Source organism: Pelodiscus sinensis, chromosome 9 (genome assembly GCF_052426305.1).
Source record: "Pelodiscus sinensis isolate ZL-2025 chromosome 9, ASM5242630v1, whole genome shotgun sequence".
Lineage (NCBI taxonomy): Eukaryota > Metazoa > Chordata > Testudines > Trionychidae > Pelodiscus > Pelodiscus sinensis.
The window spans coordinates 41852433-41875028 of NC_143060.1; positions in this window are offsets into that span (position 1 = coordinate 41852433).

Below are 22596 nucleotides of genomic sequence, written 5' to 3' on the forward strand. Positions count from 1 at the left end.
GGAGCGGGGACAGGATAGAGGTCTCTAAAAGCAGGAGTTGGGTGGAGAGGGTGCATTCATAAAAGTTCTTCATGAGTTCCCCTAAAGAAGGACTAGAGGACACCAAAGGAAAGGAATGGGTAGCAGGCTTCAAACTAGTAAGAGAAAGTTGTTCTTCACAAAGCAAATAGTTAACATGTGGAACTCCTTGCTGCAGGAGGCTGTGAAGGCTACAACTAGAACAGAGTTTAAAGGGAAGTGAGATCAAGTCATGGAGGTTGGGTCCATGGAGTTGTCTTAGCCAGGGGCCTAAGTGGTGTCCCTGCCCAAGGTTTGTGGAAGACTGGAGAGGGATGGCACGAGACAAATGGCTTGGTCACTGTCTTCGGTCCATCCCCTCCAGGGTCCCTAGGGTTGGCCACTGTCGGCAGACAGGCTACTGGGCTAGATGGACCTTTGGTCTGACCCAGTACGGCCATTGTAAGCTCAGGGCTCAGGGTCGGGGGTCTCAGTGGACCCCCTTGATTTTCATGCACACCTGCTCCTGGGTGGCCAGGCTGGCAGCTCTCCTGCCCTAGACGGCCACTTTCCTGTGCCTAGTGCGGAGATCGTGGACGAGGTCCACGATGTCTGCACTAGCTCAGGAAGGTGCCCGCCTCTTGCGGTCCCGGGCAAGCTCCCGGGAGCCGCCAGCCTGGTCCCGGGAAGAGGGGGAGGGCTGGGGGACATCGGGTGGGTGGCTCTGTGCCGTGCCAGGTGCAGGGTCTGCTGGCTGGGTTCTGGCAGGCTTGCACCTGGCACCGGCACCGTAGCCAGCCCGTGCCCCTTTAAGGGGTCCGGGGCCAGGAGGGGGGCAATAGAGTTTCCCTGGTGTTGGCCAGAGTGGCCACCAGGGAAACCTGGGGAGGGCTAGCCTCCCACTAGTTCGAATTAAGGGGCTACACACCCCTTAATTCAAACTAGTAAGTTCGAACTAGGCTTAATCCTCGTAAAATGAGGTTTTCCTAGTTCGAATAAGCGCTCCGCTAGTTCGATTTAAATTCGAACTAGCGGAGCGCTAGTGTAGCGCCTATGAATGTTAGTTCGAACTAACGGACGTTAGTTCGAACTAACATTGTAGTGTAGACATACCCTTACTTACTGGTTGAAATAACTCTAACCTTGCAACCTTTTATTCCTTCTATGCACAGCTTCTGTACTTTCAAGAGAGTTATAGTCCTGCCAGAGGCTGGATCAACAGCTCATCCAAACTAAAGGATCTCTCTGCCCTATCTCCTTCTACAGGTTTTTAGATAAATTGCCAGAGAAGCCCATTCAATTTCCATAAGTGTTCTAAATTCCTTAATACATGTTCCGGACTCACCATTAATGATTCAAGCTGAAGTTACTGGACCAGACTCTCAGCTAGTGCAATCTGCATAGTTTCTGTAATCTGCAGTGAAGCTATACTGATTTCTACCAGCTGACAGTCTAGCTCAATTAACTTTTTCCTCCTAGGAAGCAGGCGATTGCCATTTTGCCATTAAAACAGCCCTCATTTGGTTATCTGATCTTTTGACTTCAGCAGTGTTGCTGCAAGCTCACATATTAAGTCAGATTCATTCAGCAGCTTGTCATTTTGTCTCTTGGCCCGTACTTGGTCTGATACACTTATCAGAAGTCTCACAATTATTCCCATTCAAGCCATCACTCGCATTTTATGTGACAGTCACCAACCTTCCAGAAGAGTGGCTGGAGTTCTCCTTTGCACTCTTCACTGTCACTCCTTCCTTGGCTTGATTGGACACTGTCGAGTGATACCAGACATTTCTTCAACCCAGAGACTATGCACATGCCAACAAAGCAAGAGGCTAGCATTGGCAATCAAACTGAATCAATGCTGAAGACAAGGTTTGGTATTACGAGGTCTTATACGACGTGGACCTCATTTTAACATGGTCTGGTCCCGCTAAGAACTGCTGAAATTAGCCTGCAATGCATTTAAAACGGTCTTTAATGCAGTTTAGCAAGGTGAAATAAAGAGGTGCTGATGCCATGAGACCAGTCAGGTTGCCATAGAGATCACCACCATGTGGTCCATAGTCCACTGTCGGGGAATCTCTACACTACAATGTGATAGCAGCTTGCATTTTACATATGTGAATCTAGACCAGGGGTGGGGAAGGCAGCCTCCATGGGCTGGATCTGGTCTGCCGAACTCTTTGATTCAGCCTGCGGCTGCTCTGCCAATACCCCGCTCCCAGGCCAATCAAGACCCAGGGATGGGAGAGTGTGCAAAGTTTCCTTCCCCCTGCCAGGGGTGCATGGGACCAGAGGGAACTGCCAGCTGTTCAAGATGCCATGTGCACCTGGGCAGGGGCAGGGGCAGGGAGTAAAGTAAAGTCGGGTCTGTGGGCAGGGAGCATGCAAAATCTCCTGGTCCCGCCCTTTCTGCATGAGGCCCTGCAACTTTTGGGGTGGCTTCCAACCACTTCTGAAATTCATGAAGTGGCTCCCCTTCAAAAATTATTGCTCACCCCTGATTAAACCCATATCACTGTTCTCGATCCCAACTCATGTATAATTCAAAACTAACCCTTTTCCATGTTGTGTTTTTCAGCATTTCCTGTGATCCCTTGAATGTTTACCTAAGCATATAGAATTCCGTATCTTTATAGTATTAATGCAGTTAAGTCACAATACTTATTTTTAAGGTAACCCTCTCAGGGAGATGATCTGGAATCAGAAGGAGTTACTTTGGTGGATTAACACCCTGACCTGGCTTTGGAAACTGATCTAAGTTTATTTTTAACCTGACTGTAAAACTTAATGTTTATTGATGTCCTGCTACCAGATCTTTAAAAAATATTGCATGTTCAGTGCTTTTAGTCTTGCTGTGACCTCTGGGATGAAATCAGGGGTCATCACACAATTTTTCTGTTTCAACTCTATTACAGAAATAGTCTCTTCTGAGGCAGCTCTTAGCAGCCCTATCTCTGACAGCAGACCATTCACTTTCCTGTTTTATAGCTTTTCTTCTATATGCCCTAGTCTCTACTTTTTCATCACCTGTGTCTAAGCTGTTAATTATGTTGACCTTTTGCTGTTCAGATGGCTACATGGATTGCAGCAATCACAAACCTTCCTCTGCTGCTGCATAGTGTTCTCATTATATTCATAAAGCCATCACATTATATGGGGCTATTTTCAAAACAATACACATTCAGCCAGTTCAGCAGAACTGAATACAGCTTTCCATGATAATATTATTAAATCCTGAAGTGCTACTGATCTCATCAGAAAGTGTCCTTCTCTCATGTGTCAATCACTCCTGTTTTATTGCATTCTTACATAGCCTCTTGCCATCCAACTGCTAGTTATTTTCATGTGACAGAGCACAATGGCTCTGGTTACAAGGAAAGCTTGTGAGGGATTGTAGTTTGTGCGCAAGCTAAAAGTTCATACACAGTATCTCAAGTCTCCATTTCACATTCCCTCAAATTAATATAGCCTATAAATCTTTCCTCCCTAGGAAGTATTCACCTGACACATGCTTGAAGGTTTCTTCTCATTTATTATGCACTAGGCTATTGATCCCTTTTCTGCTGGAGCTGGTTCTTGTTATTGATCTCATTTTGTTCAGAAACAGAGTTCATTTAAAGTTTATCAAAGTTTTAGCGCATTTGAAAAGTATATCTTGTTCTGCACAATCAGGAATGTTGAAATACAGCAAAATGAAGATGGTGACTTTTTCTGCACACACAGTAATGGCAGGAAATTGTTTTCATGTTGCTTCTTCTAATGAAAAACCATTCTTTAAGAGACCTCTGATAATTTTTTTAAATGAATTGAAGGCTTTTGCATTCTAGGCATAGAGTGTGTTGCTGTTAAAAGCAGTTGACAGCATAGCTTTGGTATTTTCTAGTGCAGTGCAGCCATTTCACTTGTAATGTGTTCATTAGAGCTTGCCAGGAAAGAAAGTTTCACTCCTATTAAAAAAAAATTAGAGTTCTGAAAATAATTCTCATTCCAAATCCAGTGGAAAGGTCAAAGAATTTACATAGTTAATAGGAGGGGAATTTCGGAAACATTGTGTTTCAGAAACAGTGCTCCAAATGCCCAGGCAGTGGAAAATGGTGTTTCCAAAATGCAAGAGGGTCAGAATCCACTGTTCTCCAGCTGCCTTCATGGCTCCCCAAAATATATAATTCTACAGCAATCCACCAGGTGGGAAACTGAGCCAGTTGTCTGAGGAGCTGGCCATCCAAGAAACTGTGGAGCCAGGCATCCTCACTGCCAGCCAGTGAACTATGGTGTCATGCAGCATAAATCCCCTGGAAAGATCATGGAAGCCCCACTTCCTTGGCAGCCCACCATGTGGGCTATAGGAACCAGGAGTCCCAGACAACTTGACAGCCTGCCAAGTGGGGATAGTTGGGGAAGTGGATAGCTTAGTGTCTGGAATCTGGCATCCCCTCTAAGAGTACGTCTACACAGCAGAGCTAAAGTTGAATTAAGCTATGCAACTTGAGCTACATCAATTGCGTAGCTTAAGTCGAAACATCTTAATTCAGGTTTTGGCGCTGTCTACGCAGCAAGAAGTCAAAGGAAGAGTGCTCTTCCTTTGACTTCCCTTCCTCCTCATGAAATGAGGGTTACCAGGAGTTGGAGTAAGAAGTCCTTCAGGGTAACATTATTTTGAAATAAAGGCTTGTAGTGTAGATGTGCACGATGTTATTTCAGAATAATGCCGCTGTGTAGATGTATCCTAAGTGGGCTAGTGAGGATTCCAGGGAGCCAGGTGAGCTGGCAGGAAACCAGGCAGATCAGCCAGCTAGTGTGGTTTTGGTAGAAAGTTTAAACATGAAGCCCCTGGAATGTTTTAGTTTTCTGATGGAAAACTGTTCTGTTGGAAGATGTTCAGCTAGTTCTGGGATTCATCTCAAGCAGAGAATCTCTTCATTTTTAACTTATGGCCACACTCCACCTTGTGACCCAATCAGGAACTGCAGTCATTTGGGGGACAGGGAACATTGGGATTTGACTCTCAATCCCTGGAGGGTGCAGGGCTATTTCCACATACACTCTAATTCCCCTGTGACGCTAGGTGGTTGACTCCCGGCTCCTTTGGGATTGTATATGGAGAGCCATGCCTTGAAAGTTCAATCTGTGCATCCGATGTTGCAGTAGAAAATTTAAGTATGATTTAAGTAGAATGATAAATCTAAACAAAGTATCTTTTCCATTCACTAACTAGCCATTGTCTTATCCTGTATCCTGTACTCAGCACTGGAGTAGGTGTAAAATGTCAGCTACTCATTTTTCCCTCTAACTCTACAGTATCAATAAACGTTTACATATTCAGTGATGAATAAAAGATGTTTTTCCTCTGGCTGGGAGTACACCAAGATATGAAATGCTGAAAAACACTTGCCAGAACACATTGCATTATAAAGGGACTGAAATAAGATCTCAGTTATAATCACATAACTCCAGTTATTTTCAGTGACGTTACCCCAGCTTAGAATGGTGGAAAATGAGAAGAATCAGGCCTTGAAGGTCTGAAGATAAAACAGTCTTGAACTTCAATGGACTCTTTGACTCTTACAAAGATTCTTCCTATGGCAGCACTGCACGGAATCAAGTTTTTATGATTTTTCCCAGCTATTCAATACACATTTCTCTGGCTAGGTCTGGACTGCAGGCTTCTTTCGGAAGAAGCTTTTCTGCAAGAGCTTTTCTGAAAAAACTTCTTCCAAAAGAGAGTGTCTACATCTTTTTTGAAAGATAGCATCCACACTGAATGGAAGCTATCTCACATTTAAGCTGTGATTACTATGGAGGGAGTGGCCACCAGGGCACCTGTGCTTTTTTCCTCTTTCCTCTTCTTTCAAAAGAACTCCCTCTTCCCTGTCCACACATGCCTCTTTCCGAAAGAGCTCTTTTGGAAAAAGGCTTCTTCCTCATAGAAAGAGGTTTACCAATGTCGGAAAAACCTCTCTGTTCTTTTGATTTTTTTTGAAAGAACGTGATTGCGTGTGGATGTAAGTGAAGTTTTTTCTGAAAAACTCTGCAGTGTAGACATACCTTCTGTCTGTCCCAGGCAAGTGCAAGACTAGAGAGGTTATCTAGGGTTACTGGTTGAAGCCATTAGACTTTGGCATCTAGAAAAAAAATCAGTTCAGATTTTTGACTGAAAGTTATTTGGAACAGAGGGTGCCACCGCATCCCCCTTTCACACACCGTTTGTTCAATGCTCCCTCCCCATACAGACATGGTCCCGATCCATGTGGGCGCCTTCATGCTATATTGATATAAATAAACAATCAAGCCATGAATCTGGGCACAAAGAAAAGTGCATCTGGTTGCTTATCCTATATGGTAGTCTCTAAATATCTCAGAAGCTCCACACAGATGTCAGATTCCATTCAAGATATACATTGGACTAGATCAGTACAAGTTTAGTGGGTCAAGATAAAAGTATATTGGCAGAGCTCTGTGATGCAGTTTGTACACTGCCTGTCTGGGTTACATATAGCTCTAGTAATTCACAATTAGTAAAGGGGAAAGAGTCAAAGTCTTGCACCATTTATTTTGGCAAATAAACCCCAGAACTGGGGAGGTGCAAGGGTGGAACAGAGAGATGTGAGTTAATGAAAGCAACAAAAACCTCAGCAGCCCATGACTGCCTGCAAAACTGCTTCTAGTCACCACCCCTCCCAACAACACTCAATACCTTTTCTTGCTTTACTTTATTTAAAACAGATCTTACTGCACAGGCAGATCCACTGACGCTAAAGGAACCACATGGATAGTGAGGTGCTACTATATCAAGATAAGTATAAGAACCTGGTGTTAAACAGTCAAGGTCAGCTATGTCTGTTTTCTTCTGTTTCATGGATAGTTCTGGATGTTACTTATAAGTGTAACCCTTCTGCTAGGCTGAGTTAATAGCAGGAAGGGCTGGGTTCAGTACCCAACAAAGTAATGCAACACTGGCTCGAGCCCCCACCCAGTGACCTGGGAAATCTTACACACCTCCCGGGCACCTCAAAGAGGCAATTCTTCACCTTTCGTAAGCACAGAGCCTTGGTATAGCAGCAAATCTTTAATAAAATGAGGTAAGTGACATCAGCCTTAAATTGGGAAAACACCACAACTAGGATTCATAGACCAAACAACGAGCAAAGACCCACACCCAGCCAAGAAACACCCAAAGTCCCCAAGAGTCCAACATCCCAAGGGTACGTCTACACTGGCATGATTTTGCGCAAGAACTCTTTTCCGGAAGAGTTCTTGTGCAAAAACTCTTCCAGAAGAGAGCGTCTACACTGGCATGGGCCTTTGCGCAAGAGATTTGCTTTTGCGCAAGAGCATCCATGCCAGTGTAGATGCTCTCTTGTGCAAGAAAGCTCTGATGGCCATTTTAACCATAGGGCTGTCTTGCGCAAAAAATTCATGTTGCCTGTCTACACTGGCCTCTTGCGCAAGAACAGTTGTGCAAGAGGGCTTATTCCTGAGTGGGAGCATCTTAGTTCTTGCGCAAGAGGCACTGATTTCATACATTAGAATGTCAGTGTTCTTGTGCAAGAACTCATGGCCAGTGTAGACAGGCAGCAAGTTTTTGCGCAAAAGCAGCAGCTTTTGCGCAAAATCACGCCAATGTAGACTCAGCCCAAGAGTCTCTTGAGTCCAGCAGCCCAAAAATCACCCACAGTCCAACACCCCAAAAGTCTCGGTCCTGGATCAGTGCTACTCCAGGGTTCAAAAGTTTACCTGCAGGGTTCTTACCTCCCAACCTGGGTGGAACGGAGGGGGTGGGGGATTGATATGCCTTACGTGGTCCACTGATGGCCTCGCCTCTCCGCAGGGCTCTGCTGCTGCCTTTAACATGAGTCACTCCACCAGCTGTCCCGCGAACTGCCCTGCTCTGCCTCTCCATCTCGTTCCACTCCACTGGTCACCCACTGGTCGTTCCCAAAGCTGCTCTGTTGGCTGCCAGCCACTGATCCTACCAGCCACCTGCGGGTCGTTCCCACCAGCCACTCTGCAATCTGCCTGCCGCTGCTCCTACCGGTCGTTCCCGCAAACTGCTTTGCTAGCAGCTCAGCAATCTAGCACTCAGTGATTTCAGCTCATAGTAGGTTTCAGCTCTTTAGCAATTTCAGCTCATAGTAGAGGAGCCTCAGTGCTAGTGCACCATTGGCCCAAAGTGAAATCAGCTCAGCAGCCTGTAACTAGACTTCTGATGGAATCCAAATTAGCTCTGATATTCTACAGTAGAGAGAGAAGGGGGTGCAGTTAGTGTTTCAGGACCTCAGACAGGGGCCCCACCACCAGGTACAAATACTCATCCCCAGCCTCTCTCACTTCACTGGGTTTGGAACCCATGCCCCTTCTCTAGTGAGTGCTACTTAGTTGATGGCAAATCCCTCTGTCATAAAACAGTTCCACTGTTCCACTGTCCTTGATTCACATAATCAGAGTAGCAACACTTTATCCCCCTTGCTTCAATAACAGAGAGACTGGGGATCCCACAGTGGCCAAAATGACTATTTGAGCTGCTGTGAGCTCATACTAGGCGAGGTGGATGTGCCTATGCAAACAAGATCAGCCCCTGAAGTTTTTTTGCACCACTCACCACAATTCACCACCAGATGTCAGAGTAGAGCTTATCCTGACCCTGCTTATATAAGCTCGTTGAGCAGTACACTGCTCCCTGAAGGGTCTCAGTGTTTGAAATGGGGCTTCTTGAGCATTCCTTAATGGGAATAATGGATGAACCATTGGGCTGGGATTCAGGAGACACGGGCTCTGTTTCCTGCTCAGCAAGAGGCCTGCTAATTGGCTGTGAACAAATCATATCGTTGCTCTGTGCCTCGGTTTTCTAAATTGTAAACAAAAAAAACCCACCTCAAAAAGGGGAGTGACACCAGTCTGTGACATTGACCCCCTTTGTAAAGCGCTTTGAGGGCTATGGATGAAAAGCAATGGACGAGAGCAAAGTACTAAGGCTAGTTGAACTGGATTTACAGAAGCCAGAGTCTGTAGTTGGATTGATAGGAAGCATGGGAGTGAGGAAAGCACAAAGATACAAAGTCCAGGGAACAATATTGAGAACCAAGGAGAAGTTCAAGAAAGCTAAGGAAGCCTCAGAGATGGGAGGAAGGCTAAGGAAATTGTTAGACTGGAGCTGTTTCAAGCCCTCAGTTAAAACCTGAGGGCAAAGAAGAAAACTAGTTGTAGAGAGAGCTGCCTGGACAAACCTCATTCAGTAGTAACCTTCACTTCTTCTCCTGGTAAGAAATTAAATACCTTCTATGAAACCTTGGTGCACTTTTACTAGTGGCCAAATACAGGGTTTGGTCCTGTTCTCATTGAAGTCAATGGCAGTCAAAGCTACCAATGACTATAGTGGAACAGAATCATATTTTATACATTGTTTCCCCACAAAGGTTCACAGCCAGTGACTAGTTCACAAATATGTACAAAATCAGTACAAAGATAACCTTGAAAAGAAAAGAAAAGAAAAGAAAAGGTTGGAAACATGGCTCCTAATTCAGTAGGATCATTGCTCATAGTCAACTCATACTGCTAATTCCCTTTGAATTCCATATTTACAAATTATGTTGCTATTATTTGTCTCCAAACTTTAAATGCAGAGCTATGGTAAATTTGTGTGTGGTTATCACTCCATCACACAACAAATGAAAGTGTGAAAGGAGCACTTAAGGCGCTGGGTTATCATGTTGAACGACACAATGCTTGGAAGTAAATAAAGTGCCTCTACAAACCCCGATATTTACTTTACCATTAGCATTTGAAGGTGTGTGTTTTAAACACACACACAACATGTTGCCCTATTATTATCAAATGAAAAAGAAAATGGTCTGCATGAATATAGGCACAGTAATGCCTGAATCAAGTAAAATACATTTAATAAGATTAGAGAACTACTGAACTTTATGATGAGTACATTGACTCATCCCTTAATACCCTTCTATAACTCAATACATTACATAAATATCCTCAGCTAGAAGAGAGAAGTTCAATTCTTTGTCTGCTGGGAGAAATATCAGACTATCAATTTGTCAGTAGTCATTTGTATCATTCTTGGCATCAAAGTAGTTGTGACTCAAAACTATTTCTTTTAGGGCCACTTTTCGTTTGATTCCTTGAAGTAACATCACAGGCTAATGTTGGGTATATCTACAGAGGTGCACTTAGGGATTCCAAATTGTAGTTCCTGTGCACTGTTCCTCAGCTAAAAGTGGTACCTTTCCTCCAAATACACCAATAAAGCACAAAGCACCACAGTGCATCAGATCTATTATTTCAGGTAATTTTTGTCTGACTAGAGAAGAAAAAGGTTTCATCAGATGTGGTAGATAATAGTTTATGATTCTATATTTAGTGGTGATACATTTCCTGTTAACCTTGCTTCTTTTATGAACTAAAATCTGATTTAAAAATTGCTTCCTATATCAGTACTGCCTATCTGCATTTCTATTATGAAGCAGTTTATTAAGATTGGGGTGATGTATAGAAAGGAAGCGTACTATAAATAGTCTATAACAATACTAGAAGAAGAGTAAGATGAAAGATCCTGATACAACTATCTTAAAATATGTTAAGAGCTGTAATAAAGAGGATAGTGATCAACTGTTCTTATGTCCACTAAAGGTAAAACAAGTAGAAATGGGCTACATCTGAAGCAAGAAATCTTTAGTTTAGGTCTACACTAATGTGAACTCAGATACATTGCTCACAGATGTGAAAAATCCACATCGCTAAGCAACATGGGTAAATGGACCCTAATGCCTGGTGTAGACAGCACTAGTTGATGGAAGCTTCTGTCAGCCTAGCTACTGACTCTCAGGGTGATGAATTACCTGTGCTGATGGGAGAAGCCCTTCTGTCAGTAGAGGTATTGTCTACACTGAAGTGCTCCAGCGGCACAGCAACACCTCTGCAGGGTAGACACACCCTCAGATTATATACAGGCTGGACAGGATCCAGCACCTTTGGGACCTAATCAGTCCTGAACAAGGGAATTCACTGGACCAGGGGAGGTTCCCTGTCACCAGCCTCCCAGGCACCTGCCAGCTCCATTCCTGGCCCCAGCTGGCCCCCACTGCCTTCAGCCAGCTGTGCTGCTGGACCCCTCAACCTCAGAACTGCTACCTGCGCTGCTGGACCCTTTTGCCACAGCGCTTGCCATGCCACCTGAGCCCCCTGCTGCAGGGCTCCTTGCGATGCATGAGCCCCTGCTGCACTCCGGGCCAACAGGTGCACCAGGAACCTGGAGGACTACCAGCGGTGGCACCTGTGGCTACTGGAGCACCAGCTCCGCACCCAGGACCACTGGGTCCAGAAGGACCTGTGGGTGTGGCAACGGAGCTTGGAGGCGCTGGAGGAGCAGGGCAGTGCCCTCAGAGATCACCTCCAGACCTTGGTGGACAGGTCCCTGCCTCCTCCTGCTCCAGCCCCTGCGGCCACCCCAGCTCTCACTCCTCCTCCCACCCCTGCTCCCCCTCCCACTTCCTTCACACTCCCCATCCCTCCTGCCCCATCCTCCACACCCACTCCCCCCCGACACCCCCACACCCACAGTGCTGTGATACAAGAGAGCCAGCAGGGAGAGCCCCAACCCTGAGCTTTCCCTTCCCTTCCTCCCCTTCCAGCTCCCTCCTCTCAGGTTTCCCCCTCCCCTCTCTCACCCTCCCTCCTCCCCAGTTATATAAAATAAAAAGAGATTTTTTGTTGGCAAAACAGGTGTCTTTATTTGACATTAGGAAGGGGGGTTAGGGAGGGGAAAGGGGAAGGAGGGGAGGGTGGAAGAAGGCCCCAGTGGGGCATGCAGGGAGAGTTCAGTCCTCCTCCATATGGAAGCTCTCCTGCAGGGCTTCCTGGATCTGGATGGCCCCCCGCTGGGTCTCCTGGATGGCGGTGGTGCGGGGCTGCGCGTACTGGCCAGCCATGCGGTCAGCCTCAGCCATTCAGGCTGACAGGAAAGCTTCCCCCTTCCATTCACATAAATTGTGCAGCACACAACATACTGCCACCACGGGAGGGATATTGTGCTCAGCGAGGTCGAGGCGGGTGAGGAGGCATCTAAATCGGGCTTTCACGTGTCCAAAGGCCCTGGTGAGCCTGGCATTGAAGGCCTGCCAGGAGGGGTTGAGGTGCCCCGTGTAGGGCTTCATCAGCCAGGGCTGTAGGGGGTAGGCCGCATCCCCCACCAGGAAGACGGGAATGTCCATGTCCCTGACTCTGATGTGGTGGTCGAGGAAAAAGGTCCCGGCCTGCAGCCTCTGGCACACAGAGGAGTTGTAAAACACCCTGGCGTCATGTGCCTTGCCAGACTAGCCCACATTAATGTCCGTGAACTGGCCCCAGTGGTCAGACATGGCCTGCAGGAGTACGGAGAAGTACTCCTTGCGGTTGGTGTACTGGGAGGCCTGGTGTTCCAGGGCATAGATGGGGATGTGTGTCCTGTCAATGGCCCCCCCGCAGTTGGGGAAGCCGAGGGCGCCGAACCCCTGGATGACCACCCTGCGGAGCAGCACCCGGTTGATGGCCTTGACCACCTGCAGAGAGACACAGCAAACTGCAAATCACTGGGGCACCCGGGGTGGCTGGGAGCGTTCGTTCCCTGGCACTGCCCCGCTCCCCACTCCTGGAAACAAACCCCGCTGCAATCTTGGCCGCCGTGGGTGGCGTGTAGTATGGCCGGGACAGACCAAACCCTCGCCTCCTTCCCCCCCCCCGTTTTCCCTGGGATGGCCTATTTCCTCCTTGCAGCCAGATGTGGCGGGGCACGCTGGCATCCGGGCGCTGCTGTGGCTCCTCCACGGCCCCCAGGGAGGCCAGAGGGAGAGCCATAGGGCTGATGTGCACTAGATGGAGCCAGGCAGCTTCCAGCCATTGCTGGTGGGCTTGCAGCAGCAAGTCCAAAAACTGGAGCAGCATGCCCAGAGCGAGCTCTGGCTCCATGGTGCCAACTGTGGCAGCGTCCCCAATGGGAACCACCAACACAGGCAGGCAGAGGAAAATGCTTTGCTGTCCCTCGGAGAGATAGGCAAGCAAGCGGAACAGCTGAGAACTGGCTGTCCAGGGGAGTCCCTTTAAGCACGAGCCTCAGACAGCAGCCACACAAAGCAACTACTGATGCTCTGCTGGAACTGGTTTCAGCTGCCCTTAAATGCGACCCAGCGTCCAATCAGTGTGGACATGCTATTTCGAATGAGCAAAACGCTAATTTGAATTAGTTTTTGGGTCTAGATGCATAATTTCAAATTAGCTTATTTAACTAATTTGAAATAAATTAGTTCAAATTAGTGGTGTAGTGTAGACATACCCTGTCTTATTGGACCAACTTCTGTTGGTAAGAGAGAGGGTATGTCTACACTACCCCACTAGTTCGAACTACCGGGGTAATGTATTCATACCGAACTTGCTAATGAAGCCCGGGATTTGAATTTCCCGGGCTTCATTAGCATAAAGCCGGCGCCGCCATTTTTAAAAGCCGGCTAGTGCGAACCCCGTGCTCATGGGGTCTGGTATCTTTTGAATCAACTAGCATTGGTCACTGTTAGAGGCCTGGTTTACACTAGGGGATAAGGTTGAATTAAGATGCAGAACTTTAGCTATGTTAATTGTGTAACATAAGTCAAAGTATCTTAACTCAAATTTTGGCGCCATCCAAACTGCAGGATGTCGAAGGGAGCACACTCTCCCTTTGACTTCCCTTATTCCTCATAGAAGCAGGAGTTATCAGCATTGCTGGGAGTGCCCTCTCAATTCAAATGAGCATGTCTTCATTAGATCCACTAGTTTGAACCCCGGAAGATCGACTGTGACAGCTTCGATCCTATCCGAAGTGTAGACGTGGTCAGAGAAACTAACTGAATTAGGAATTTGAGCTCATATGGCAATTCTTGTGTTTTCATGTTTAAAAGACTAGCTTTGATCATATTGAGACCAACCTAGTAGTTTTTATGAGACCATTAAATCAGAATGTGTGTGCAAAAAAAGATGCCAACACTTCTTTGGCTGCCTGCAGAAGCAGATATAACAGTGTTTAAGCTTTTTGATACCAGGAACTGGCTTTTTCCCTTTTTAAACTGTCTCAGGGAAATCTCAGGTACTGGCACCAGTACAAAGACAGGTAATTGAGAAACCACTGATATATAGCATGTTTGATAAGCTATGAAATTTACTCAAAAAACCCAAACAATGGTAGATATACTGCTTGTCAGAAAAGGAAGGGTTCTTGCTTTTCTTCAGTCTGTATTCCTTTCATTTTCCTGAAAACTAGTTTGCACCTTCTGTGGACAATATAAATGACTGTTGCTTGGCTGGTAAAGTCAGAAGAAGTACTTCAATCTGTTTCAGAAAAGGACAAGAAAAGAGAGCAGCATGGTAACAAATCACCAATTACCCTTACTAATTTATCATGAAAAATTGCCACTGAACAACTCATCTTTATTCATGTTACATGTTTGTTTATTATGCCTTGCAGCTCCCAGGAAAAAAAATATAAACTACAAAAAAAGAGTCCAGTTTGATTTGCCGTCTCTCTTGTGTAAAGCCCAGATAGGTTGTTCACTGTCCTTTTTTAAGGGGTTACAGATAACAAACATGCAATGGTCAGAATGGATCTCCAACATTATTGTAAATGGCATGCATTATCTGGTCCATAACAGCATAGTTTGCATCAGCTCCTTGGTTTTTGCTTTGCAGCAGCATTCTATCATTTCATATTTGCTGCATACTCCATCAAGCTAATAAAGCAGCTGTTTATTATGCATGACCTGCTCTGTTGTGTGACTGACTGATAACTGCAGCATTTTAAAGCTTAGCACTATATTATTAGACCTGCTGCCAGGGTCTCAATTATATTCCAGAAAATGTTTCCTGTCATTGAACCTTTAGAAGAATGTTAATTTTTTAAATTTTTTTTATTTCTTTTTGGGTCACAGCAAACTTGCATGATGCTGAGTGTCAAAATCCGTCACAGCCAGGAGCTAACTATGTAGTGTTCAGATGAGATGGGTTTGGACACAAAACAAATCAAGAAAACACATGCTTCATGATACTGTATTACTCTATTTGCACTGGCCAGGGAACTCATTAGAACTTAGCTCTATTGCAACAAGGAATTTGAACTAGCTTTGAGGTATCTTTTGTTAGAAAAATTGTTACCATAGGCAGCTAGTAAAATCTTATTTAGGGATTACAGAAATCTACCAAATGATGTACGAGGGGATGGGTTCCTTTCCTGGGAAATTTCAGTTTGTTTGGTGCCTTCTCATGCATTCCAAAGGCATAATATTGGCTATCCAGAAGCATTCACATGAGAGAGAGTTAAGAGGCAATTTTGTCAGGGGCTGGTTTAGGGGTATCCAAAAATTAGGGAATTCTATGAGACTTCATTTTTACCATTGTATCGCTCCTTCCTCCTGCACCCTGCAACAGAAGCATGATTTGTAATTATCTAATAGAATCTGATTATTTCAAGTACAGTTTAGTTCTGATCACTTAATCCACACTTCTTTTTAAAGTTACCTTAAAGTATCACATCACCAATAGTAGTGAAAACCACCCCTCCATTATTAAACTGGTGTATGTCTACACTACCCTCCTAGTTCGAACTAGGAGGGTGTGACGGCGCGTTGGGGGTTCCCCGTCTCCTGCACCCCGAAATGGCACAAACAGACTGCACCAGCCAGTGGAATTGAGGGTGGTTTATTGCTCCTCCAGCACAGCGCAGCACAGATGTAATCTGGTTACAGGAACTGGGCTAGGATGCCTCAGGCCCCCTTGAGATGGGGCGACTGGGCCCCTAAACTCCAGCCCCTTCCCCTAGGCTCTCCTCCATGCCCTCCGACAGCCAGCCACCAACTCACTAACTTCCAGCCCTGCCCCCCAGCCAGGGCAGCATCCACCTCCCTTTGTTCCTCTCCATGGGGGGTGTCTGGCCACTGGTTCAACAAGTTTGGCATTACCTCTGCCTAGTGAGGTTTTCCCTGCTGGGTCTTGCTCCAGACAGCAGGGGTCACCACAGCCCAGCAAGTACCCCCACTACGTCACAGAGGGTAATGTAGGCATACCGCAATTGCAAATGAAGCCCGGGATTTGAATTTCCTGGGCTTCATTTGCATAAACTGGGCGCCGCCATTTTTAAATCCCTGCTCGTTCGAACCCCGTGCCGCGCGGCTACACGCGGCATGAACTAGGTAGTTCGAACTAGGCTTCCTAGTCCGAACTACCGTTACTCCTCGTGGAATGAGGAATAACGGTAGTTCGGACTAGGAAGCCTAGTCCGAACTACCTAGTTCGTGCCGCGTGTAGCCGCGCAGCACGGGGTTCGAACGAGCAGGGATTTAAAAATGGCGGCGCCCAGTTTATGCAAATGAAGCCCAGGAAATTCAAATCCCGGGCTTCATTTGCAATTGCGGTATGCCTACATTACCCCGCTAGTTCGAACTAGCGGGGTAGTGTAGACATATCCCTGTTCTCCTTAAAGTTTAAATGACATAGGGCCTTCTTAACCAGGAGAGGTTTCCTGTGTCAACAGAAGTGCTTGCCCTTCGGTACAGAGGAGAGGGGCTGGCTGGCAGAGAATTAGCATAGCATGGAAAAGGCCCATGACAGGAGCTGCACTATGCAAGTGTGGGAAGTAGAGCCCTCGGTAGTAGACTTATTGGGGAACGGAGGGTCTTTTGTCCCTGCTGTGGGGCAATCCCTAGTCCTTCAGGATATGTCTACACTGCAGAGTTATTTCAAAATAACTTTCCTAGCGTCTACACAGCCATTCCGTTATTTGGAAATTAATTCGAAATAGCGAAGGGCTTATTTTGAAATTGGTAAACCTCATTCCACGAGGAATAGTGCCAATTTTGAAATGCTATTTCGAATTAAGTGCTGTGTAGACACTTATTTTGAAATAGGGGGCCTCCAACCCTTCCCAGGGTGCCCTGCTGGCCGCCCTGGCCAAAAGGCAACTTCTGACCTGATGCCATGCCGGAACTGGTTCCAACCAGCCTTAAATGCGATTCAACATCCACTCAGTGTGGACGTGCTATTTGAAGTAGAAAAATGCTATTTTGAAATGCATTTTGTGTGTAGACGCGTTATTTCAAAATAAGCTATTTCGAATTAACTAAATAATAGCTTATTTCAAAATAACACTGTAATATAGACATACCCTCACTGATTACATTCTCAACAGGATTCAGAAATGCTGAGCAGAATAGACAAAGGTAGATTGATGCCAGATAACTGTTCAGTCAGCGTTATGTCCAAGTGCTAAAGCAGAGTAGTAGACTACACCATAAGAATATACATATCAAGTAGATTTTTTCCCCATATAAGATGAGCAGACCAACATTTGAATTAGGTAGGATGAAATATTTGAGCTATTCAATGATTTTGCACTTGCCACCCTAGTATTAGAGCGCAGCACAAATTCAAAGAGTAATCACACGAAGGACATCATGCACATGGACACAACCCCGCTGTGATGGGGCGGCTCCACCCTGCACTTGAGGAAGCCCTGAACCCCAAGCCAGAGAGCCAAGGGGGGAGGGGCAGGAAGTGACGGAGGTGTGGCGGAACGGCCCGGTAGGGAAGCGGCCGGGGCAGAGAGCGGCAGCGGAGCGAGAGGCATGGTGCACCCACCACTGGAGCCAACTGCGGATAACATCACCCACAGCATCATGCTGAGGATGCCAAGAGGCGGGGATGGAGACGCGGGGGGGATGATGTCCCCAGGTGCACCGGCGGGGAGCTTAAAAAGGCGCGGGGAAGAGGAAGGAGGGACAGATGCCCAGCTAGAGGACTCAGACCGGGGAACGGCAGCGGTGAGTCTTGGCCCCAATCCAGTGAGCCAGAACTAGGTCCGGGGATGGGGGGAAGAAGTAGCCCAGGGCAGGGCTGTGGAACCCATGAGTGGAGAGATTAGGGGTTACGGTACCCTCCGCTGAGCAGGGATAGAATTCCCTGCCATAGGGCCCTGGGCTGGGGCTTGAAGAAAGGGTGGGCCCGAGCCCTCTTCCCCCATCGCTGAGGCAATTCGAGGACCCTGGCTGGAGTTAAGCCAAAGGGTGCTCGCCTGCCCATCCAGGCACCAGAATTACGAGGGTTGATGCAACCATAACCTACAAACATTGAGACTAAGCTCCAGGACGTGAGGAGCCAAGGGGATTGGGTCCACGGTTGGCAGTATCGTGGGACCACTGGACCCCTGGGGAGAGGGGAGACTTGTTACACCCGTGCTCTGGGTGTCCCTAAGCCTCTGACTGCCAGAAGCTGGGCCTGGATCACTCTAAGTCAGTGGTCGCCAACCTTTTTAAGCACGAGATCACTTTTTGAATTTAAGTGTAATTCAAGATTTACCTCAAACCCAAATACCCTTGTCCGGCCTCCTTTGCGCCCTTTCTCTGAGGCCCCGCTCCTGCTCACTCCATAATCCCTCTGTCCCCTATCGTCCCTCACTTTCACCAGGCTGGGGCAGAGGGATGGGATGAAGGCTCCGGCCCTGGATTAAGGGATTTGAAGTGTGAGAGGGGCTCTGAGCTTAGCTTGGGGCAGGCAGTTGGAGTGCTGAAGGAGGTTCTAGGTGCAGGCTTTGGTAGGGTGTTTGCATGCAGGGGCGCTTGGGGCTAGGGCAGGGGTTTGGGGTGCAGGAGGGGGTTCATGACTGGGTTAGGGTTTCAGGATGTGGGCTCCAGCTGGGCACTGCTTACTGCAGGTGGCTCTTGGGTAGTGGTGCAGTGGGGCTAAGGCAGGCTCGCCCCTACCCTGGCTCTGCACCACTCCCAAAAGTAGCCAGCAAACTCCCTCCCAAGTCCTGTTGTGCCCCTCTCTGTTCTGAGGAGAATGGATACAGAGTCGGAGAGGGGCACCTTGACATCAGCTCCTGCCTTTCCCTCCCCTGTCCTGCCCAGTGAGCAGGCGGCTCCTAAGGGGACAGCTCCAAAGCCAAGGGCAGGAGATGAGCAGATGAAGTGCTGGCACTTGATAGCCTCTTGGCCAAACCAGTTAGGTTCACCTGTCAGAGGCTCCAAGATCTACCAGTAGATCCGGATCTACTGGTTGGTGACCACTGCTCTAAGTGCTCTCTTCTGTTTATTCCCTCTGAAGCATCTAGCAGCTGCCACTCTCAGAAGTAGCTGGGCCCTTTGTTAGATGTGCCATCAGTCTGACCCAGTGTTGCCGCTTATGTTCAAACACAAAGTAGTTTCCCATGTTTCTTTATCCTCATCGCCCAGTTTAATGACATGTCTTGGAAACCTCCAGCCAGGGCAGAGTCCCTCAAGAGCAGAATCTGTAAATAGATGACAGCCCTTGCACAGGCAGATACTCTTTGCTTTCAACATCCGTGTGAGGATTTCAGATTTGGCCCAATGGCTCTGTGTGACACTTACTCGAATAAGATAGCAGGATACTATTCACGGTCAATAAAATAGCCCAGTCCATCCATCACTATAAACATGGACAAGAGAATAAGTCAAAGGCCAAGTGTCTCAAAAGTGCCTTATATTCAGAAAGTGCTTTCTGCAGAAATGGCTTTCCTACATTTTTCTTGTATTGTGATAAATTATGCATTTCTACGTTGTTGCTCATTTTCATCTAATATTGCTGTAGGAATTGTGTGCATCTTTGATATATAACATTCTCTGGTATTCTTTTTGTCACAAGCTATCGTTTGGGTTTTAAAAATCAGAGAAGGTAGTAACAACACTGTATTTTCCTCAGTTTCCCCAGGAGGGATGATATAATAGAACCTGTAACCACATACATACTCCTTTGTGGCCAGAGGGTCCTCTGCATGCCCTGTTCCTGTTTAGCCCTTCATTAGAGCTTCTTAAACAAACTTTCTAGTCTCTTTCAATGACAGCCCTCCTTATGGTCTTTATTATTATGTTAACTAAGCTCTGAAAACCAACACAAAAGAACATTCTTCCACCCTGGCTTAGGCAGTGTAAACATCTCCTCCCTGAGAAACTGTTCCTTCTTCATGGACCACAGCAAGAGACACTCTCTCTTTCCCTCCAGCTGTCTTAATGCAGGAGCCCCATCTCTACAGCCTTTTACCTGGGATCACTGGGCTCAGCCCACCAGGTGTAACTGATCTTGTAATTAGGACTGGCTTAGCCCCAGGCTTTCTAGCCCATGGGCAAACCAAATAATTAATGGGGAAAGATATTAATTATTGAGTCTGTTTGAAAAGTAGCTAGAAGCATACTCTTCCATCTGTTGGAGAAGGTAAAAATGGGAAAAGAACCTGGCTGTGTCTAGACTGGCAAGTTTTTCCGCAAAAGCAGCTGCTTTTGCGGAAAAACTTGCCAGCTGTCTACACTGGCCACTTGAATTTCCACAAGAACACTGACGATCTCATGTAAGAAATCAGTGCTTCTTGTGGAATTACTATGCTGCTCCTGTTCGGGCAAAAGTCCTTTTGAGCAATAGCTTTTGTGCAAAAAGGCCAGTGTAGACAGCTCAGATTTGTTTTGTGCAAAAAAGCCCCGATGGCGAAAATGGCGATCGGGGCTTTTTTGCGCAAAAGCGCATCTAGAATGGCATGGACGCTTTTCCACAAAAAGTGCTTTTGCGGAAAAGCGTCCGTGCCAATCTAGACGCTTTTTTCTGCAAATGCTTTTAACGGAAAACTTTTCCGTTAAAAGCATTTGTGGAAAATCATACCAGTCTAGACGTAGCCCCTCTGTTTTACTACTTCAGTGTCTTGCCTGGTATCCATCCCTTCCTGAGATCATCTTTCTTGACTGGTATCCATTCCTTCCTGAGATCATTTATGGCTGGGGCACCATAGATGCATTCACAAAATATAGTAAACTTTTCTCTTCTCATGATGAGCAGAACCACACACAGGTCATGCCAATTATATTCAAAGCTCTGGTTTCTATGCCTTTGTTTCAATTGTAATAGGAGTGATTCCATTTGTAGTCAGTTATGTGCCACACTCTGTACAATACATAGATAAAGATGGTCTCTGCACTCCCGCCCCCGAGATTTTGTAATCTAGGTGCCAGACAGACATAGGGTAACAAAACAATACTAGACATCGTTATAAGATGCTGTTACAGCATCTCAGCTGCTTAATCATTGCAAGTTTTATAGGCATTGCAGCAGAGGAGAATTTGAAGGAGTCTTGAAGAATAATGAGTCTGTGCGTATTTACTTTATTAAATGTGAGTATTTCATAATAGTAACGAAGTATCATAAGGATTTTGAAAAAAAGGTGGTTAAAAAACTCAAAATAGAATTCAAATAGGCTGCGTCTAAACTGGCATGATTTTGCGGAAATACTTTTAACGGAAAAGTTTTTCCTTTAAAAATATTTCCGCAAAAGCGCGTCTAGATTGGCACGGATGCTTTTGCGCAAAAGCATTCATGCCAATCTAGACGCACTTTTGCGCAAAAAAGGGCCATTTTAGCCATCGGGCTTTCTTGCGCAAAAAATTAAGGTGCCTGTCTACACTGGCCCTCTTGTGCAAGTATTCTTGCGCAAGAGGGCTTATCCCTGAATGGGAGCGTGACAGTATTTGTGCAAGAAGCACTGATTTTGTACATTACAAAGTCAGTGCTCTTGCACAAATTCAAGCGGCCAGTGTAGATAGCTGGGAAGTTTTTGCTTTTGCGCAAAATCATGCCAGTCTAGACCCACCCATACACTTAGGCCTAACTTTGTTTGATCAGCGTGCTCATTACTAATATATGGAAAAACCTATTGGGTTATCTAATCCATCTCCCCACTTTGGAAGTTGACACTGGAATATGTTCCGAATGTGACTGTATGGATTATAATCTTCTCCTATAGTCAGAGTGTTCATCTTTCCAAATAGTGAAGTAATTATTTTGTCTTTATAATTTGAAACATTATCCCAGAACTCAGCAAAGTTTGAAGACTGAAAAGTTATATAGTGGGACAAAAGATTATCATCAAATACCATTTAGATCACTGACTTTTTCACATCCCAAGTGTTACTCACTTATTTTTCCTAAATACTAGATGTTTGCTTTTGACTTTGAGCCTTTTGAGTTTCATGTTAACAATTGCTGGAAAACAACTAGGAGGACAAGACATTTAAAGAAAAAAATTGAATACCCAGATTTTCACATATTCAGCTGGTTTGAGGAACTAAGGTTATTTGAAGAATACTAAGAGCTTCCAACTCTTACTAGAATTGATTCATTGCCTTTGCAATAATTTATTTACTATTTAATGCCTTGTTCTCCCTACCTTCCCCCACCAGGTTTTCATTACCCATCTTTTGGATTTTTCCCTCTTTTTTCCCTCCCCCATCAGATTACTCGCACAATAATATTTTGTCCATTCTGTACTCAAGTTCCAACACATGCTCTCTTTATGCCATATAATTCAGAACTATTTCAAAATCTATTTTTACTTACATATACACAACTGGAGAAGTATTTATCCTATACATCAGGTTTATTTAAACCAGGGTTTCAGTCCAGTGACTTTAGGATAGGTAGCCAATGTTCAGTCCACAAAACTTTTTTCTGCCTCCTCCCTGAACTTCTTTCTATTAGGCTTTCTCCTAGCCATCAAGGCTGTGTCCAGACTCAGGGGTTTTTTCGAAAAAAGTA